The sequence below is a fragment of the Vigna unguiculata genome, chromosome 11 (genome assembly GCF_037176805.1).
Source record: "Vigna unguiculata cultivar grain cowpea cultivar isolate G323 ecotype 2 chromosome 11, ASM3717680v1, whole genome shotgun sequence".
Taxonomy (NCBI): domain Eukaryota; kingdom Viridiplantae; phylum Streptophyta; class Magnoliopsida; order Fabales; family Fabaceae; genus Vigna; species Vigna unguiculata.
In genome coordinates, this window is record NC_140802.1 from 13,258,235 (window position 1) to 13,273,299 (window position 15,065).

General features: G+C 46.5%; 34 non-coding genes and 11 pseudogenes across 34 annotated transcripts; all 45 read right to left on the reverse strand.

The window, feature by feature from the left end:
* Positions 1–171: 171 nt before the first annotated feature.
* LOC146881317 (5S ribosomal RNA) lies at positions 172–290 on the reverse strand. The gene has a single exon (XR_014986930.1). It is a non-coding gene; the product is annotated as a 5S ribosomal RNA (ribosomal RNA).
* A 218-nt stretch (positions 291–508) lies between these two features.
* LOC146881318 (5S ribosomal RNA) lies at positions 509–627 on the reverse strand. The gene has a single exon (XR_014987207.1). It is a non-coding gene; the product is annotated as a 5S ribosomal RNA (ribosomal RNA).
* Positions 628–845: 218 nt separating this feature from the next.
* LOC146881319 (5S ribosomal RNA) lies at positions 846–964 on the reverse strand. Its single transcript, XR_014986932.1, has one exon. It is a non-coding gene; the product is annotated as a 5S ribosomal RNA (ribosomal RNA).
* A 218-nt stretch (positions 965–1,182) lies between these two features.
* LOC146881320 (5S ribosomal RNA) lies at positions 1,183–1,301 on the reverse strand. Its single transcript, XR_014987232.1, has one exon. It is a non-coding gene; the product is annotated as a 5S ribosomal RNA (ribosomal RNA).
* Positions 1,302–1,519: 218 nt separating this feature from the next.
* Positions 1,520–1,638, reverse strand: LOC146881321 (5S ribosomal RNA). Its single transcript, XR_014987229.1, has one exon. It is a non-coding gene; the product is annotated as a 5S ribosomal RNA (ribosomal RNA).
* Positions 1,639–1,856: 218 nt separating this feature from the next.
* Positions 1,857–1,975, reverse strand: LOC146881322 (5S ribosomal RNA). Its single transcript, XR_014987070.1, has one exon. It is a non-coding gene; the product is annotated as a 5S ribosomal RNA (ribosomal RNA).
* A 218-nt stretch (positions 1,976–2,193) lies between these two features.
* Positions 2,194–2,312, reverse strand: LOC146881323 (5S ribosomal RNA). Its single transcript, XR_014987208.1, has one exon. It is a non-coding gene; the product is annotated as a 5S ribosomal RNA (ribosomal RNA).
* Positions 2,313–2,607: 295 nt separating this feature from the next.
* On the reverse strand, positions 2,608–2,726 carry LOC146881324 (5S ribosomal RNA). The gene has a single exon (XR_014986933.1). It is a non-coding gene; the product is annotated as a 5S ribosomal RNA (ribosomal RNA).
* Positions 2,727–2,944: 218 nt separating this feature from the next.
* Positions 2,945–3,063, reverse strand: LOC146881325 (5S ribosomal RNA). The gene has a single exon (XR_014987059.1). It is a non-coding gene; the product is annotated as a 5S ribosomal RNA (ribosomal RNA).
* Positions 3,064–3,281: 218 nt separating this feature from the next.
* LOC146881326 (5S ribosomal RNA) lies at positions 3,282–3,400 on the reverse strand. Its single transcript, XR_014987034.1, has one exon. It is a non-coding gene; the product is annotated as a 5S ribosomal RNA (ribosomal RNA).
* A 218-nt stretch (positions 3,401–3,618) lies between these two features.
* LOC146881327 (5S ribosomal RNA) lies at positions 3,619–3,737 on the reverse strand. Its single transcript, XR_014986988.1, has one exon. It is a non-coding gene; the product is annotated as a 5S ribosomal RNA (ribosomal RNA).
* Positions 3,738–3,931: 194 nt separating this feature from the next.
* On the reverse strand, positions 3,932–4,050 carry LOC146881328 (5S ribosomal RNA; annotated as a pseudogene).
* A 218-nt stretch (positions 4,051–4,268) lies between these two features.
* Positions 4,269–4,387, reverse strand: LOC146881329 (5S ribosomal RNA). Its single transcript, XR_014986852.1, has one exon. It is a non-coding gene; the product is annotated as a 5S ribosomal RNA (ribosomal RNA).
* Positions 4,388–4,605: 218 nt separating this feature from the next.
* LOC146881330 (5S ribosomal RNA) lies at positions 4,606–4,724 on the reverse strand. Its single transcript, XR_014987026.1, has one exon. It is a non-coding gene; the product is annotated as a 5S ribosomal RNA (ribosomal RNA).
* Positions 4,725–4,942: 218 nt separating this feature from the next.
* On the reverse strand, positions 4,943–5,061 carry LOC146881331 (5S ribosomal RNA). The gene has a single exon (XR_014987027.1). It is a non-coding gene; the product is annotated as a 5S ribosomal RNA (ribosomal RNA).
* Positions 5,062–5,279: 218 nt separating this feature from the next.
* LOC146881332 (5S ribosomal RNA) lies at positions 5,280–5,398 on the reverse strand. Its single transcript, XR_014987205.1, has one exon. It is a non-coding gene; the product is annotated as a 5S ribosomal RNA (ribosomal RNA).
* A 194-nt stretch (positions 5,399–5,592) lies between these two features.
* LOC146881333 (5S ribosomal RNA) lies at positions 5,593–5,711 on the reverse strand (annotated as a pseudogene).
* A 218-nt stretch (positions 5,712–5,929) lies between these two features.
* On the reverse strand, positions 5,930–6,048 carry LOC146881334 (5S ribosomal RNA). The gene has a single exon (XR_014987206.1). It is a non-coding gene; the product is annotated as a 5S ribosomal RNA (ribosomal RNA).
* A 194-nt stretch (positions 6,049–6,242) lies between these two features.
* Positions 6,243–6,361, reverse strand: LOC146881335 (5S ribosomal RNA; annotated as a pseudogene).
* A 218-nt stretch (positions 6,362–6,579) lies between these two features.
* LOC146881336 (5S ribosomal RNA) lies at positions 6,580–6,698 on the reverse strand. Its single transcript, XR_014987128.1, has one exon. It is a non-coding gene; the product is annotated as a 5S ribosomal RNA (ribosomal RNA).
* Positions 6,699–6,892: 194 nt separating this feature from the next.
* LOC146881337 (5S ribosomal RNA) lies at positions 6,893–7,011 on the reverse strand (annotated as a pseudogene).
* Positions 7,012–7,229: 218 nt separating this feature from the next.
* Positions 7,230–7,348, reverse strand: LOC146881338 (5S ribosomal RNA). The gene has a single exon (XR_014987140.1). It is a non-coding gene; the product is annotated as a 5S ribosomal RNA (ribosomal RNA).
* Positions 7,349–7,566: 218 nt separating this feature from the next.
* LOC146881339 (5S ribosomal RNA) lies at positions 7,567–7,685 on the reverse strand. Its single transcript, XR_014987129.1, has one exon. It is a non-coding gene; the product is annotated as a 5S ribosomal RNA (ribosomal RNA).
* Positions 7,686–7,881: 196 nt separating this feature from the next.
* Positions 7,882–7,998, reverse strand: LOC146881340 (5S ribosomal RNA; annotated as a pseudogene).
* A 218-nt stretch (positions 7,999–8,216) lies between these two features.
* Positions 8,217–8,335, reverse strand: LOC146881341 (5S ribosomal RNA). The gene has a single exon (XR_014987190.1). It is a non-coding gene; the product is annotated as a 5S ribosomal RNA (ribosomal RNA).
* A 295-nt stretch (positions 8,336–8,630) lies between these two features.
* Positions 8,631–8,749, reverse strand: LOC146881342 (5S ribosomal RNA). Its single transcript, XR_014987071.1, has one exon. It is a non-coding gene; the product is annotated as a 5S ribosomal RNA (ribosomal RNA).
* A 218-nt stretch (positions 8,750–8,967) lies between these two features.
* On the reverse strand, positions 8,968–9,086 carry LOC146881343 (5S ribosomal RNA). Its single transcript, XR_014986934.1, has one exon. It is a non-coding gene; the product is annotated as a 5S ribosomal RNA (ribosomal RNA).
* A 218-nt stretch (positions 9,087–9,304) lies between these two features.
* On the reverse strand, positions 9,305–9,423 carry LOC146881344 (5S ribosomal RNA). Its single transcript, XR_014986935.1, has one exon. It is a non-coding gene; the product is annotated as a 5S ribosomal RNA (ribosomal RNA).
* Positions 9,424–9,641: 218 nt separating this feature from the next.
* Positions 9,642–9,760, reverse strand: LOC146881345 (5S ribosomal RNA). Its single transcript, XR_014987246.1, has one exon. It is a non-coding gene; the product is annotated as a 5S ribosomal RNA (ribosomal RNA).
* Positions 9,761–9,978: 218 nt separating this feature from the next.
* On the reverse strand, positions 9,979–10,097 carry LOC146881346 (5S ribosomal RNA). The gene has a single exon (XR_014987072.1). It is a non-coding gene; the product is annotated as a 5S ribosomal RNA (ribosomal RNA).
* Positions 10,098–10,291: 194 nt separating this feature from the next.
* Positions 10,292–10,410, reverse strand: LOC146881347 (5S ribosomal RNA; annotated as a pseudogene).
* Positions 10,411–10,628: 218 nt separating this feature from the next.
* LOC146881348 (5S ribosomal RNA) lies at positions 10,629–10,747 on the reverse strand. The gene has a single exon (XR_014986936.1). It is a non-coding gene; the product is annotated as a 5S ribosomal RNA (ribosomal RNA).
* A 218-nt stretch (positions 10,748–10,965) lies between these two features.
* On the reverse strand, positions 10,966–11,084 carry LOC146881349 (5S ribosomal RNA). Its single transcript, XR_014987130.1, has one exon. It is a non-coding gene; the product is annotated as a 5S ribosomal RNA (ribosomal RNA).
* Positions 11,085–11,278: 194 nt separating this feature from the next.
* LOC146881350 (5S ribosomal RNA) lies at positions 11,279–11,397 on the reverse strand (annotated as a pseudogene).
* Positions 11,398–11,615: 218 nt separating this feature from the next.
* LOC146881351 (5S ribosomal RNA) lies at positions 11,616–11,734 on the reverse strand. Its single transcript, XR_014987131.1, has one exon. It is a non-coding gene; the product is annotated as a 5S ribosomal RNA (ribosomal RNA).
* Positions 11,735–11,928: 194 nt separating this feature from the next.
* LOC146881352 (5S ribosomal RNA) lies at positions 11,929–12,047 on the reverse strand (annotated as a pseudogene).
* A 218-nt stretch (positions 12,048–12,265) lies between these two features.
* On the reverse strand, positions 12,266–12,383 carry LOC146881353 (5S ribosomal RNA). The gene has a single exon (XR_014987257.1). It is a non-coding gene; the product is annotated as a 5S ribosomal RNA (ribosomal RNA).
* A 218-nt stretch (positions 12,384–12,601) lies between these two features.
* Positions 12,602–12,720, reverse strand: LOC146881354 (5S ribosomal RNA). Its single transcript, XR_014987036.1, has one exon. It is a non-coding gene; the product is annotated as a 5S ribosomal RNA (ribosomal RNA).
* Positions 12,721–12,938: 218 nt separating this feature from the next.
* LOC146881355 (5S ribosomal RNA) lies at positions 12,939–13,057 on the reverse strand. Its single transcript, XR_014987042.1, has one exon. It is a non-coding gene; the product is annotated as a 5S ribosomal RNA (ribosomal RNA).
* A 218-nt stretch (positions 13,058–13,275) lies between these two features.
* On the reverse strand, positions 13,276–13,394 carry LOC146881356 (5S ribosomal RNA). The gene has a single exon (XR_014987132.1). It is a non-coding gene; the product is annotated as a 5S ribosomal RNA (ribosomal RNA).
* A 194-nt stretch (positions 13,395–13,588) lies between these two features.
* LOC146881357 (5S ribosomal RNA) lies at positions 13,589–13,707 on the reverse strand (annotated as a pseudogene).
* Positions 13,708–13,901: 194 nt separating this feature from the next.
* On the reverse strand, positions 13,902–14,020 carry LOC146881358 (5S ribosomal RNA; annotated as a pseudogene).
* A 218-nt stretch (positions 14,021–14,238) lies between these two features.
* Positions 14,239–14,356, reverse strand: LOC146881359 (5S ribosomal RNA). Its single transcript, XR_014987258.1, has one exon. It is a non-coding gene; the product is annotated as a 5S ribosomal RNA (ribosomal RNA).
* A 218-nt stretch (positions 14,357–14,574) lies between these two features.
* Positions 14,575–14,693, reverse strand: LOC146881360 (5S ribosomal RNA). Its single transcript, XR_014987133.1, has one exon. It is a non-coding gene; the product is annotated as a 5S ribosomal RNA (ribosomal RNA).
* Positions 14,694–14,887: 194 nt separating this feature from the next.
* LOC146881361 (5S ribosomal RNA) lies at positions 14,888–15,006 on the reverse strand (annotated as a pseudogene).
* Between the last annotated feature and the right edge of the window lie 59 nt (positions 15,007–15,065).

The following is a 15,065-nucleotide window of genomic DNA, read 5'->3' on the forward strand; positions in this document are numbered from 1 at the left end:
AAGTTTGAACACTTGGCGCGGCGCGGGGGCACGGGGACGTGAGGTGGGTTGTTTTGGTCTGAAGAGATTTTGGTAGTAGTCAGTTGGAATGATTTAGGTGATAATTTAGGATTTGATTGCAAAAGAAAACAGTGATGAAAAGAACGTAGGAAAAGAAAATAACGTAAAAAAGAGGTGCAACACGAGGACTTCCCAGGAGGTCACCCATCCTAGTACTACTCTCGCCCAAGCACGCTTAACTGCGGAGTTCTGATGGGATCCGGTGCATTAGTGCTGGTATGATCGCACCTGTGAAGTATTGCACGATCAATGTACATATGGGTTTCGCATTGGGCCTAAGTTTGAACACTTGGCGCGGCGCGGGGGCACGGGGACGTGAGGTGGGTTGTTTTGGTCTGAAGAGATTTTGGTAGTAGTCAGTTGGAATGATTTAGGTGATAATTTAGGATTTGATTGCAAAAGAAAACAGTGATGAAAAGAACGTAGGAAAAGAAAATAACGTAAAAAAGAGGTGCAACACGAGGACTTCCCAGGAGGTCACCCATCCTAGTACTACTCTCGCCCAAGCACGCTTAACTGCGGAGTTCTGATGGGATCCGGTGCATCAGTGCTAGTATGATCGCTCCTGTGAAGTATTGCACGATCAATGTACATATGGGTTTCGCATTGGGCCTAAGTTTGAACACTTGGCGCGGCGCGGGGGCACGGGGACGTGAGGTGGGTTGTTTTGGTCTGAAGAGATTTTGGTAGTAGTCAGTTGGAATGATTTAGGTGATAATTTAGGATTTGATTGCAAAAGAAAACAGTGATGAAAAGAACGTAGGAAAAGAAAATAACGTAAAAAAGAGGTGCAACACGAGGACTTCCCAGGAGGTCACCCATCCTAGTACTACTCTCGCCCAAGCACGCTTAACTGCGGAGTTCTGATGGGATCCGGTGCATTAGTGCTGGTATGATCGCACCTGTGAAGTATTGCACGATCAATGTACATATGGGTTTCGCATTGGGCCTAAGTTTGAACACTTGGCGCGGCGCGGGGGCACCGGGACGTGAGGTGGGTTGTTTTGGTCTGAAGAGATTTTGGTAGTAGTCAGTTGGAATGATTTAGGTGATAATTTAGGATTTGATTGCAAAAGAAAACAGTGATGAAAAGAACGTAGGAAAAGAAAATAACGTAAAAAAGAGGTGCAACACGAGGACTTCCCAGGAGGTCACCCATCCTAGTACTACTCTCGCCCAAGGACGCTTAACTGCAGAGTTCTGATGGGATCCGGTGCATTAGTGCTGGTATGATCGCACCTGTGAAGTATTACACGATCAATGTACATATGGGTTTCGCATTGGGCCTAAGTTTGAACACTTGGCGCGGCGCGGGGGCACGGGGATGTGAGGTGGGTTGTTTTGGTCTGAAGAGATTTTGGTAGTAGTCAGTTGGAATGATTTAGGTGATAATTTAGGATTTGATTGCAAAAGAAAACAGTGATGAAAAGAACGTAGGAAAAGAAAATAACGTAAAAAAGAGGTGCAACACGAGGACTTCCCAGGAGGTCACCCATCCTAGTACTACTCTCGCCCAAGCACGCTTAACTGCGGAGTGCTGATGGGATCCGGTGCATTGGTGCTGGTATGATCGCACCTGTGAAGTATTGCACGATCAATGTACATATGGGTTTCGCATTGGGCCTAAGTTTGAACACTTGGCGCGGCGCGGGGGCACGGGGACGTGAGGTGGGTTGTTTTGGTCTGAAGAGATTTTGGTAGTAGTCAGTTGGAATGATTTAGGTGATAATTTAGGATTTGATTGCAAAAGAAAACAGTGATGAAAAGAACGTAGGAAAAGAAAATAACGTAAAAAAGAGGTGCAACACGAGGACTTCCCAGGAGGTCACCCATCCTAGTACTACTCTCGCCCAAGCACGCTTAACTGCAGAGTTCTGATGGGATCCGGTGCATTAGTGCTGGTATGATCGCACCTGTGAAGTATTGCACGATCAATGTACATATGGGTTTCGCATTGGGCCTAAGTTTGAACACTTGGCGCGGCGCGGGGGCACGGGGACGTGAGGTGGGTTGTTTTGGTCTGAAGAGATTTTGGTAGTAGTCAGTTGGAATGATTTAGGTGATAATTTAGGATTTGATTGCAAAAGAAAACAGTGATGAAAAGAACGTAGGAAAAGAAAATAACGTAAAAAAGAGGTGCAACACGAGGACTTCCCAGGAGGTCACCCATCCTAGTACTACTCTCGCCCAAGCACGCTTAACTGCGGAGTTCTGATGGGATCCGGTGCATCAGTGCTAGTATGATCGCTCCTGTGAAGTATTGCACGATCAATGTACATATGGGTTTCGCATTGGGCCTAAGTTTGAACACTTGGCGCGGCGCGGGGGCACGGGGACGTGAGGTGGGTTGTTTTGGTCTGAAGAGATTTTGGTAGTAGTCAGTTGGAACGATTTAGGTGATAATTTAGGATTTGATTGCAAAAGAAAACAGTGATGAAAAGAACGTAGGAAAAGAAAATAACGTAAAAAAGAGGTGCAACACGAGGACTTCCCAGGAGGTCACCCATCCTAGTACTACTCTCGCCCAAGCACGCTTAACTGCGGAAAGAGGTGCAACACGAGGACTTCCCAGGAGGTCACCCATCCTAGTACTACTCTCGCCCAAGCACGCTTAACTGCGGAGTTCTGATGGGATCCGGTGCATTAGTGCTGGTATGATCGCACCTGTGAAGTATTGCACGATCAATGTACATATGGGTTTCGCATTGGGCCTAAGTTTGAACACTTGGCGCGGCGCGGGGGCACGGGGACGTGAGGTGGGTTGTTTTGGTCTGAAGAGATTTTGGTAGTAGTCAGTTGGAATGATTTAGGTGATAATTTAGGATTTGATTGCAAAAGAAAACAGTGATGAAAAGAACGTAGGAAAAGAAAATAACGTAAAAAAGAGGTGCAACACGAGGACTTCCCAGGAGGTCACCCATCCTAGTACTACTCTCGCCCAAGCACGCTTAACTGCGGAGTTCTGATGGGATCCGGCGCATTAGTGCTGGTATGATCGCACCTGTGAAGTATTGCACGATCAATGTACATATGGGTTTCGCATTGGGCCTAAGTTTGAACACTTGGCGCGGCGCGGGGGCACGGGGACGTGAGGTGGGTTGTTTTGGTCTGAAGAGATTTTGGTAGTTGTCAGTTGGAATGATTTAGGTGATAATTTAGGATTTGATTGCAAAAGAAAACAGTGATGAAAAGAACGTAGGAAAAGAAAATAACGTAAAAAAGAGGTGCAATACGAGGACTTCCCAGGAGGTCACCCATCCTAGTACTACTCTCGCCCAAGCACCCTTAACTGCGGAGTTCTGATGGGATCCGGTGCATTAGTGCTGGTATGATCGCACCTGTGAAGTATTGCACGATCAATGTACATATGGGTTTCGCATTGGGCCTAAGTTTGAACACTTGGCGCGGCGCGGGGGCACGGGGACGTGAGGTGGGTTGTTTTGGTCTGAAGAGATTTTGGTAGTAGTCAGTTGGAATGATTTAGGTGATAATTTAGGATTTGATTGCAAAAGAAAACAGTGATGAAAAGAACGTAGGAAAAGAAAATAACGTAAAAAAGAGGTGCAACACGAGGACTTCCCAGGAGGTCACCCATCCTAGTACTACTCTCGCCCAAGCACGCTTAGCTGCGGAGTTCTGATGGGATCCGGTGCATTAGTGCTGGTATGATCGCACCTGTGAAGTATTGCACGATCAATGTACATATGGGTTTCGCATTGGGCCTAAGTTTGAACACTTGGCGCGGCGCGGGGGCACGGGGACGTGAGGTGGGTTGTTTTGGTCTGAAGAGATTTTGGTAGTAGTCAGTTGGAATGATTTAGGTGATAATTTAGGATTTGATTGCAAAAGAAAACAGTGATGAAAAGAACGTAGGAAAAGAAAATAGGACTTCCCAGGAGGTCACCCATCCTAGTACTACTCTCACCCAAGCACGCTTAACTGCGGAGTTCTGATGGGATCCGGTGCATTAGTGCTGGTATGATCGCACCTGTGAAGTATTGCACGATCAATGTACATATGGGTTTCGCATTGGGCCTAAGTTTGAACACTTGGCGCGGCGCGGGGGCACGGGGACGTGAGGTGGGTTGTTTTGGTCTGAAGAGATTTTGGTAGTTGTCAGTTGGAATGATTTAGGTGATAATTTAGGATTTGATTGCAAAAGAAAACAGTGATGAAAAGAACGTAGGAAAAGAAAATAACGTAAAAAAGAGGTGCAATACGAGGACTTCCCAGGAGGTCACCCATCCTAGTACTACTCTCGCCCAAGCACGCTTAACTGCGGAGTTCTGATGGGATCCGGTGCATTAGTGCTGGTATGATCGCACCTGTGAAGTATTGCACGATCAATGTACATATGGGTTTCGCATTGGGCCTAAGTTTGAACACTTGGCGCGGCGCGGGGGCACGGGGACGTGAGGTGGGTTGTTTTGGTCTGAAGAGATTTTGGTAGTAGTCAGTTGGAATGATTTAGGTGATAATTTAGGATTTGATTGCAAAAGAAAACAGTGATGAAAAGAACGTAGGAAAAGAAAATAACGTAAAAAAGAGGTGCAACACGAGGACTTCCCAAGAGGTCACCCATCCTAGTACTACTCTCGCCCAAGCACGCTTAACTGCGGAGTTCTGATGGGATCCGGTGCATTAGTGCTGGTATGATCGCACCTGTGAAGTATTGCACGATCAATGTACATATGGGTTTCGCATTGGGCCTAAGTTTGAACACTTGGCGCGGCGCGGGGGCACGGGGACGTGAGGTGGGTTGTTTTGGTCTGAAGAGATTTTGGTAGTAGTCAGTTGGAATGATTTAGGTGATAATTTAGGATTTGATTGCAAAAGAAAACAGTGATGAAAAGAACGTAGGAAAAGAAAATAACGTAAAAAAGAGGTGCAACACGAGGACTTCCCAGGAGGTCACCCATCGTAGTACTACTCTCGCCCAAGCACGCTTAACTGCGGAGTTCTGATGGGATCCGGTGCATTAGTGCTGGTATGATCGCACCTGTGAAGTATTGCACGATCAATGTACATATGGGTTTCGCATTGGGCCTAAGTTTGAACACTTGGCGCGGCGCGGGGGCACGGGGACGTGAGGTGGGTTGTTTTGGTCTGAAGAGATTTTGGTAGTAGTCAGTTGGAATGATTTAGGTGATAATTTAGGATTTGATTGCAAAAGAAAACAGTGATGAAAAGAACGTAGGAAAAGAAAATAACGTAAAAAAGAGGTGCAACACGAGGACTTCCTAGGAGGTCACCCATCCTAATACTACTCTCGCCCAAGCACGCTTAACTGCGGAGTTCTGATGGGATCCGGTGCATTAGTGCTGGTATGATCGCACCTGTGAAGTATTGCACGATCAATGTACATATGGGTTTCGCATTGGGCCTAAGTTTGAACACTTGGCGCGGCGCGGGGGCACGGGGACGTGAGGTGGGTTGTTTTGGTCTGAAGAGATTTTGGTAGTAGTGAGTTGGAATGATTTAGGTGATAATTTAGGATTTGATTGCAAAAGAAAACAGTGATGAAAAGAACGTAGGAAAAGAAAATAGGACTTCCCAGGAGGTCACCCATCGTAGTACTACTCTCGCCCAAGCACGCTTAACTGCGGAGTTCTGATGGGATCCGGTGCATTAGTGCTGGTATGATCGCACCTGTGAAGTATTGCACGATCAATGTACATATGGGTTTCGCATTGGGCCTAAGTTTGAACACTTGGCGCGGCGCGGGGGCACGGGGACGTGAGGTGGGTTGTTTTGGTCTGAAGAGATTTTGGTAGTAGTCAGTTGGAATGATTTAGGTGATAATTTAGGATTTGATTGCAAAAGAAAACAGTGATGAAAAGAACGTAGGAAAAGAAAATAACGTAAAAAAGAGGTGCAACACGAGGACTTCCTAGGAGGTCACCCATCCTAATACTACTCTCGCCCAAGCACGCTTAACTGCGGAGTTCTGATGGGATCCGGTGCATTAGTGCTGGTATGATCGCACCTGTGAAGTATTGCACGATCAATGTACATATGGGTTTCGCATTGGGCCTAAGTTTGAACACTTGGCGCGGCGCGGGGGCACGGGGACGTGAGGTGGGTTGTTTTGGTCTGAAGAGATTTTGGTAGTAGTCAGTTGGAATGATTTAGGTGATAATTTAGGATTTGATTGCAAAAGAAAACAGTGATGAAAAGAACGTAGGAAAAGAAAATAGGACTTCCCAGGAGGTCACCCATCCTAGTACTACTCTCGCCCAAGCACGCTTAACTGCGGAGTTCTGATGGGATCCGGTGCATTAGTGCTGGTATGATCGCACCTGTGAAGTATTGCACGATCAATGTACATATGGGTTTCGCATTGGGCCTAAGTTTGAACACTTGGCGCGGCGCGGGGGCACGGGGACGTGAGGTGGGTTGTTTTGGTCTGAAGAGATTTTGGTAGTAGTCAGTTGGAATGATTTAGGTGATAATTTAGGATTTGATTGCAAAAGAAAACAGTGATGAAAAGAACGTAGGAAAAGAAAATAACGTAAAAAAGAGGTGCAACACGAGGACTTCCCAGGAGGTCACCCATCCTAGTACTACTCTCGCCCAAGCACGCTTAACTGCGAAGTTCTGATGGGATCCGGTGCATTAGTGCTGGTATGATCGCACCTGTGAAGTATTGCACGATCAATGTACATATGGGTTTCGCATTGGGCCTAAGTTTGAACACTTGGCGCGGCGCGGGGGCACGGGGACGTGAGGTGGGTTGTTTTGGTCTGAAGAGATTTTGGTAGTAGTCAGTTGGAATGAATTAGGTGATAATTTAGGATTTGATTGCAAAAGAAAACAGTGATGAAAAGAACGTAGGAAAAGAAAATAGGACTTCCCAGGAGGTCACCCATCCTAGTACTACTCTCGCCCAAGCACGCTTAACTGCGGAGTGCTGATGGGATCCGGTGCATTAGTGCTGGTATGATCGCACCTGTGAAGTATTGCACGATCAATGTACATATGGGTTTCGCATTGGGCCTAAGTTTGAACACTTGGCGCGGCGCGGGGGCACGGGGACGTGAGGTGGGTTGTTTTGGTCTGAAGAGATTTTGGTAGTAGTCAGTTGGAATGATTTAGGTGATAATTTAGGATTTGATTGCAAAAGAAAACAGTGATGAAAAGAACGTAGGAAAAGAAAATAACGTAAAAAAGAGGTGCAACACGAGGACTTCCCAAGAGGTCACCCATCCTAGTACTACTCTCGCCCAAGCACGCTTAACTGCGGAGTTCTGATGGGATCCGATGCATTAGTGCTGGTATGATCGCACCTGTGAAGTATTGCACGATCAATGTACATATGGGTTTCGCATTGGGCCTAAGTTTGAACACTTGGCGCGGCGCGGGGGCACGGGGACGTGAGGTGGGTTGTTTTGGTCTGAAGAGATTTTGGTAGTAGTCAGTTGGAATGATTTAGGTGATAATTTAGGATTTGATTGCAAAAGAAAACAGTGACGAAAAGAACGTAGGAAAAGAAAATAACGTAAAAAAGAGGTGCAACACGAGGACTTCCCAGGAGGTCACCCATCCTAGTACTACTCTCGCCCAAGCACGCTTAACTGCGAAGTTCTGATGGGATCCGGTGCATTAGTGCTGGTATGATCGCACCTGTGAAGTATTGCACGATCAATGTACATATGGGTTTCGCATTGGGCCTAAGTTTGAACACTTGGCGCGGCTCGGGGGCACGGGGACGTGAGGTGGGTTGTTTTGGTCTGAAGAGATTTTGGTAGTAGTCAGTTGGAATGATTTAGGTGATAATTTAGGATTTGATTGCAAAAGAAAACAGTGATGAAAAGAACGTAGGAAAAGAAAATAGGACTTCCCAGGAGGTCACCCATCCTAGTACTACTCTCGCCCAAGCACGCTTAACTGCGGAGTTCTGATGGGATCCGGTGCATTAGTGCTGGTATGATCGCACATGTGAAGTATTGCACGATCAATGTACATATGGGTTTCGCATTGGGCCTAAGTTTAAACACTTGGCGCGGCGCGGGGGCACGGGGACGTGAGGTGGGTGGTTTTGGTCTGAAGAGATTTTGGTAGTAGTCAGTTGGAATGATTTAGGTGATAATTTAGGATTTGATTGCAAAAGAAAACAGTGATGAAAAGAACGTAGGAAAAGAAAATAACGTAAAAAAGAGGTGCAACACGAGGACTTCCCAAGAGGTCACCCATCCTAGTACTACTCTCGCCCAAGCACGCTTAACTGCGGAGTTCTGATGGGATCCGGTGCATCAGTGCTGGTATGATCGTACCTGTGAAGTATTGCACGATCAATGTACATATGGGTTTCGCATTGGGCCTAAGTTTGAACACTTGGCGCGGCGCGGGGGCACGGGGACGTGAGGTGGGTTGTTTTGGTCTGAAGAGATTTTGGTAGTAGTCAGTTGGAACGATTTAGGTGATAATTTAGGATTTGATTGCAAAAGAAAACAGTGATGAAAAGAACGTAGGAAAAGAAAATAACGTAAAAAAGAGGTGCAACACGAGGACTTCCCAGGAGGTCACCCATCCTAGTACTACTCTCGCCCAAGCACGCTTAACTGCGGAAAGAGGTGCAACACGAGGACTTCCCAGGAGGTCACCCATCCTAATACTACTCTCGCCCAAGCACGCTTAACTGCGGAGTTCTGATGGGATCCGGTGCATTAGTGCTGGTATGATCGCACCTGTGAAGTATTGCACGATCAATGTACATATGGGTTTCGCATTGGGCCTAAGTTTGAACACTTGGCGCGGCGCGGGGGCACGGGGACGTGAGGTGGGTTGTTTTGGTCTGAAGAGATTTTGGTAGTAGTCAGTTGGAATGATTTAGGTGATAATTTAGGATTTGATTGCAAAAGAAAACAGTGATGAAAAGAACGTAGGAAAAGAAAATAACGTAAAAAAGAGGTGCAACACGAGGACTTCCCAGGAGGTCACCCATCCTAGTACTACTCTCGCCCAAGCACGCTTAACTGCGGAGTTCTGATGGGATCCGGTGCATTAGTGCTGGTATGATCGCACCTGTGAAGTATTGCACGATCAATGTACATATGGGTTTCGCATTGGGCCTAAGTTTGAACACTTGGCGCGGCGCGGGGGCACGGGGACGTGAGGTGCGTTGTTTTGGTCTGAAGAGATTTTGGTAGTAGTCAGTTGGAATGATTTAGGTGATAATTTAGGATTTGATTGCAAAAGAAAACAGTGATGAAAAGAACGTAGGAAAAGAAAATAACGTAAAAAAGAGGTGCAACACGAGGACTTCCCAGGAGGTCACCCATCCTAGTACTACTCTCGCCCAAGCACGCTTAACTGCGGAGTTCTGATGGGATCCGGTGCATTAGTGCTGGTATGATCGCACCTGTGAAGTATTGCACGATCAATGTACATATGGGTTTCGCATTGGGCCTAAGTTTGAACACTTGGCGCGGCGCGGGGGCACGGGGACGTGAGGTGGGTTGTTTTGGTCTGAAGAGATTTTGGTAGTAGTCAGTTGGAATGATTTAGGTGATAATTTAGGATTTGATTGCAAAAGAAAACAGTGATGAAAAGAACGTAGGAAAAGAAAATAACGTAAAAAAGAGGTGCAACACGAGGACTTCCCAGGAGGTCACCCATCCTAGTACTACTCTCGCCCAAGCACGCTTAACTGCAGAGTTCTAATGGGAACCGGTGCATTAGTGCTGGTATGATCGCACCTGTGAAGTATTGCACGATCAATGTACATATGGGTTTCGCATTGGGCCTAAGTTTGAACACTTGGCGCGGCGCGGGGGCACGGGGACGTGAGGTGGGTTGTTTTGGTCTGAAGAGATTTTGGTAGTAGTCAGTTGGAATGATTTAGGTGATAATTTAGGATTTGATTGCAAAAGAAAACAGTGATGAAAAGAACGTAGGAAAAGAAAATAACGTAAAAAAGAGGTGCAACACGAGGACTTCCCAGGAGGTCACCCATCCTAATACTACTCTCGCCCAAGCACGCTTAACTGCGGAGTTCTGATGGGATCCGGTGCATTAGTGCTGGTATGATCGCACCTGTGAAGTATTGCACGATCAATGTACATATGGGTTTCGCATTGGGCCTAAGTTTGAACACTTGGCGCGGCGCGGGGGCACGGGGACGTGAGGTGGGTTGTTTTGGTCTGAAGAGATTTTGGTAGTAGTCAGTTGGAATGATTTAGGTGATAATTTAGGATTTGATTGCAAAAGAAAACAGTGATGAAAAGAACGTAAGAAAAGAAAATAGGACTTCCCAGAAGGTCACCCATCATAGTACTACTCTCGCCCAAGCACGCTTAACTGCGGAGTTCTGATGGGATCCGGTGCATTAGTGCTGGTATGATCGCACCTGTGAAGTATTGCACGATCAATGTACATATGGGTTTCGCATTGGGCCTAAGTTTGAACACTTGGCGCGGCGCGGGGGCACGGGGACGTGAGGTGGGTTGTTTTGGTCTGAAGAGATTTTGGTAGTAGTCAGTTGGAATGATTTAGGTGATAATTTAGGATTTGATTGCAAAAGAAAACAGTGATGAAAAGAACGTAGGAAAAGAAAATAACGTAAAAAAGAGGTGCAACACGAGGACTTCCCAGGAGGTCACCCATCCTAGTACTACTCTCGCCCAAGCACGCTTAACTGCGGAGTTCTGATGGGATCCGGTGCATTAGTGCTGGTATGATCGCACCTGTGAAGTATTGCACGATCAATGTACATATGGGTTTCGCATTGGGCCTAAGTTTGAACACTTGGCGCGGCGCGGGGGCACGGGGACGTGAGGTGGGTTGTTTTGGTCTGAAGAGATTTTGGTAGTAGTTAGTTGGAATGATTTAGGTGATAATTTAGGATTTGATTGCAAAAGAAAACAGTGATGAAAAGAACGTAGGAAAAGAAAATAACGTAAAAAAGAGGTGCAACACGAGGACTTCCCAGGAGGTCACCCATCCTAGTACTACTCTCGCCCAAGCACGCTTAACTGCGAAGTTCTGATGGGATCCGGTGCATTAGTGCTGGTATGATCGCACCTGTGAAGTATTGCACGATCAATGTACATATGGGTTTCGCATTGGGCCTAAGTTTGAACACTTGGCGCGGCGCGGGGGCACGGGGACGTGAGGTGGGTTGTTTTGGTCTGAAGAGATTTTGGTAGTAGTCAGTTGGAATGATTTAGGTGATAATTTAGGATTTGATTGCAAAAGAAAACAGTGATGAAAAGAACGTAGGAAAAGAAAATAGGACTTCCCAGGAGGTCACCCATCCTAGTACTACTCTCGCCCAAGCACGCTTAACTGCGGAGTTCTGATGGGATCCGGTGCATTAGTGCTGGTATGATCGCACCTGTGAAGTATTGCACGATCAATGTACATATGGGTTTCGCATTGGGCCTAAGTTTGAACACTTGGCGCGGCGCGGGGGCACGGGGACGTGAGGTGGGTTGTTTTGGTCTGAAGAGATTTTGGTAGTAGTTAGTTGGAATGATTTAGGTGATAATTTAGGATTTGATTGCAAAAGAAAACAGTGATGAAAAGAACGTAGGAAAAGAAAATAACGTAAAAAAGAGGTGCAACACGAGGACTTCCCAGGAGGTCACCCATCCTAGTACTACTCTCGCCCAAGCACGCTTAACTGCGAAGTTCTGATGGGATCCGGTGCATTAGTGCTGGTATGATCGCACCTATGAAGTATTGCACGATCAATGTACATATGGGTTTCGCATTGGGCCTAAGTTTGAACACTTGGCGCGGCGCGGGGGCACGGGGACGTGAGGTGGGTTGTTTTGGTCTGAAGAGATTTTGGTAGTAGTCAGTTGGAATGATTTAGGTGATAATTTAGGATTTGATTGCAAAAGAAAACAGTGATGAAAAGAACGTAGGAAAAGAAAATAGGACTTCCCAGGAGGTCACCCATCCTAGTACTACTCTCGCCCAAGCACGCTTAACTGCGGAGTTCTGATGGGATCCGGTGCATTAGTGCTGGTATGATCGCACCTGTGAAGTATTGCACGATCAATGTACATATGGGTTTCGCATTGGGCCTAAGTTTGAACACTTGGCGCGGCGCGGGGGCACGGGGACGTGAGGTGGGTTGTTTTGGTCTGAAGAGATTTTGGTAGTAGTCAGTTGGAATGATTTAGGTGATAATTTAGGATTTGATTGCAAAAGAAAACAGTGATGAAAAGAACGTAGGAAAAGAAAATAACGTAAAAAAGAGGTGCAACACGAGGACTTCCCAGGAGGTCACCCATCCTAATACTACTCTCGCCAAGCACGCTTAACTGCGGAGTTCTGATGGGATCCGGTGCATTAGTGCTGGTATGATCGCACCTGTGAAGTATTGCACGATCAATGTACATATGGGTTTCGCATTGGGCCTAAGTTTGAACACTTGGCGCGGCGCGGGGGCACGGGGACGTGAGGTGGGTTGTTTTGGTCTGAAGAGATTTTGGTAGTAGTCAGTTGGAATGATTTAGGTGATAATTTAGGATTTGATTGCAAAAGAAAACAGTGATGAAAAGAACGTAGGAAAAGAAAATAACGTAAAAAAGAGGTGCAACACGAGGACTTCCCAGGAGGTCACCCATCCTAGTACTACTCTCGCCCAAGCACGCTTAACTGCGGAGTTCTGATGGGATCCGGTGCATTAGTGCTGGTATGATTGCACCTGTGAAGTATTGCACGATCAATGTACATATGGGTTTCGCATTGGGCCTAAGTTTGAACACTTGGCGCGGCGCGGGGGCACGGGGACGTGAGGTGGGTTGTTTTGGTCTGAAGAGATTTTGGTAGTAGTCAGTTGGAATGATTTAGGTGATAATTTAGGATTTGATTGCAAAAGAAAACAGTGATGAAAAGAACGTAGGAAAAGAAAATAACGTAAAAAAGAGGTGCAACACGAGGACTTCCCAGGAGGTCACCCATTCTAGTACTACTCTCGCCCAAGCACGCTTAACTGCGGAGTTCTGATGGGATCCGGTGCATTAGTGCTGGTATGATCGCACCTGTGAAGTATTGCACGATCAATGTACATATGGGTTTCGCATTGGGCCTAAGTTTGAACACTTGGCGCGGCGCGGGGGCACGGGGACGTGAGGTGGGTTGTTTTGGTCTGAAGAGATTTTGGTAGTAGTTAGTTGGAATGATTTAGGTGATAATTTAGGATTTGATTGCAAAAGAAAACAGTGATGAAAAGAACGTAGGAAAAGAAAATAACGTAAAAAAGAGGTGCAACACGAGGACTTCCCAGGAGGTCACCCATCCTAGTACTACTCTCGCCCAAGCACGCTTAACTGCGAAGTTCTGATGGGATCCGGTGCATTAGTGCTGGTATGATCGCACCTGTGAAGTATTGCACGATCAATGTACATATGGGTTTCGCATTGGGCCTAAGTTTGAACACTTGGCGCGGCGCGGGGGCACGGGGACGTGAGGTGGGTTGTTTTGGTCTGAAGAGATTTTGGTAGTAGTCAGTTGGAATGATTTAGGTGATAATTTAGGATTTGATTGCAAAAGAAAACAGTGATGAAAAGAACGTAGGAAAAGAAAATAGGACTTCCCAGGAGGTCACCCATCCTAGTACTACTCTCGCCCAAGCACGCTTAACTGCGGAGTTCTGATGGGATCCGGTGCATTAGTGCTGGTATGATCGCACCTGTGAAGTATTGCACGATCAATGTACATATGGGTTTCGCATTGGGCCTAAGTTTGAACACTTGGCGCGGCGCGGGGGCACGGGGACGTGAGGTGGGTTGTTTTGGTCTGAAGAGATTTTGGTAGTAGTCAGTTGGAATGATTTAGGTGATAATTTAGGATTTGATTGCAAAAGAAAACAGTGATGAAAAGAACGTAGGAAAAGAAAATAGGACTTCCCAGGAGGTCACCCATCCTAGTACTACTCTCGCCCAAGCACGCTTAACTGCGGAGTTCTGATGGGATCCGGTGCATTAGTGCTGGTATGATCGCACCTGTGAAGTATTGCACGATCAATGTACATATGGGTTTCGCATTGGGCCTAAGTTTGAACACTTGGCGCGGCGCGGGGGCACGGGGACGTGAGGTGGGTTGTTTTGGTCTGAAGAGATTTTGGTAGTAGTCAGTTGGAATGATTTAGGTGATAATTTAGGATTTGATTGCAAAAGAAAACAGTGATGAAAAGAACGTAGGAAAAGAAAATAACGTAAAAAAGAGGTGCAACACGAGGACTTCCCAGGAGGTCACCCATCCTAATACTACTCTCGCCAAGCACGCTTAACTGCGGAGTTCTGATGGGATCCGGTGCATTAGTGCTGGTATGATCGCACCTGTGAAGTATTGCACGATCAATGTACATATGGGTTTCGCATTGGGCCTAAGTTTGAACACTTGGCGCGGCGCGGGGGCACGGGGATGTGAGGTGGGTTGTTTTGGTCTGAAGAGATTTTGGTAGTAGTTAGTTGGAATGATTTAGGTGATAATTTAGGATTTGATTGCAAAAGAAAACAGTGATGAAAAGAACGTAGGAAAAGAAAATAACGTAAAAAAGAGGTGCAACACGAGGACTTCCCAGGAGGTCACCCATCCTAGTACTACTCTCGCCCAAGCACGCTTAACTGCGAAGTTCTGATGGGATCCGGTGCATTAGTGCTGGTATGATCGCACCTGTGAAGTATTGCACGATCAATGTACATATGGGTTTCGCATTGGGCCTAAGTTTGAACACTTGGCGCGGCGCGGGGGCACGGGGACGTGAGGTGGGTTGTTTTGGTCTGAAGAGATTTTGGTAGTAGTCAGTTGGAATGATTTAGGTGATAATTTAGGATTTGATTGCAAAAGAAAACAGTGATGAAAAGAAAGTAGGAAAAGAAAATAGGACTTCCCAGGAGGTCACCCATCCTAGTACTACTCTCGCCCAAGCACGCTTAACTGCGGAGTTCTGATGGGATCCGGTGCATTAGTGCTGGTATGATCGCACCTGTGAAGTATTGCACGATCAATGTACATATGGGTTTCGCATTGGGCCTAAGTTTGAACAC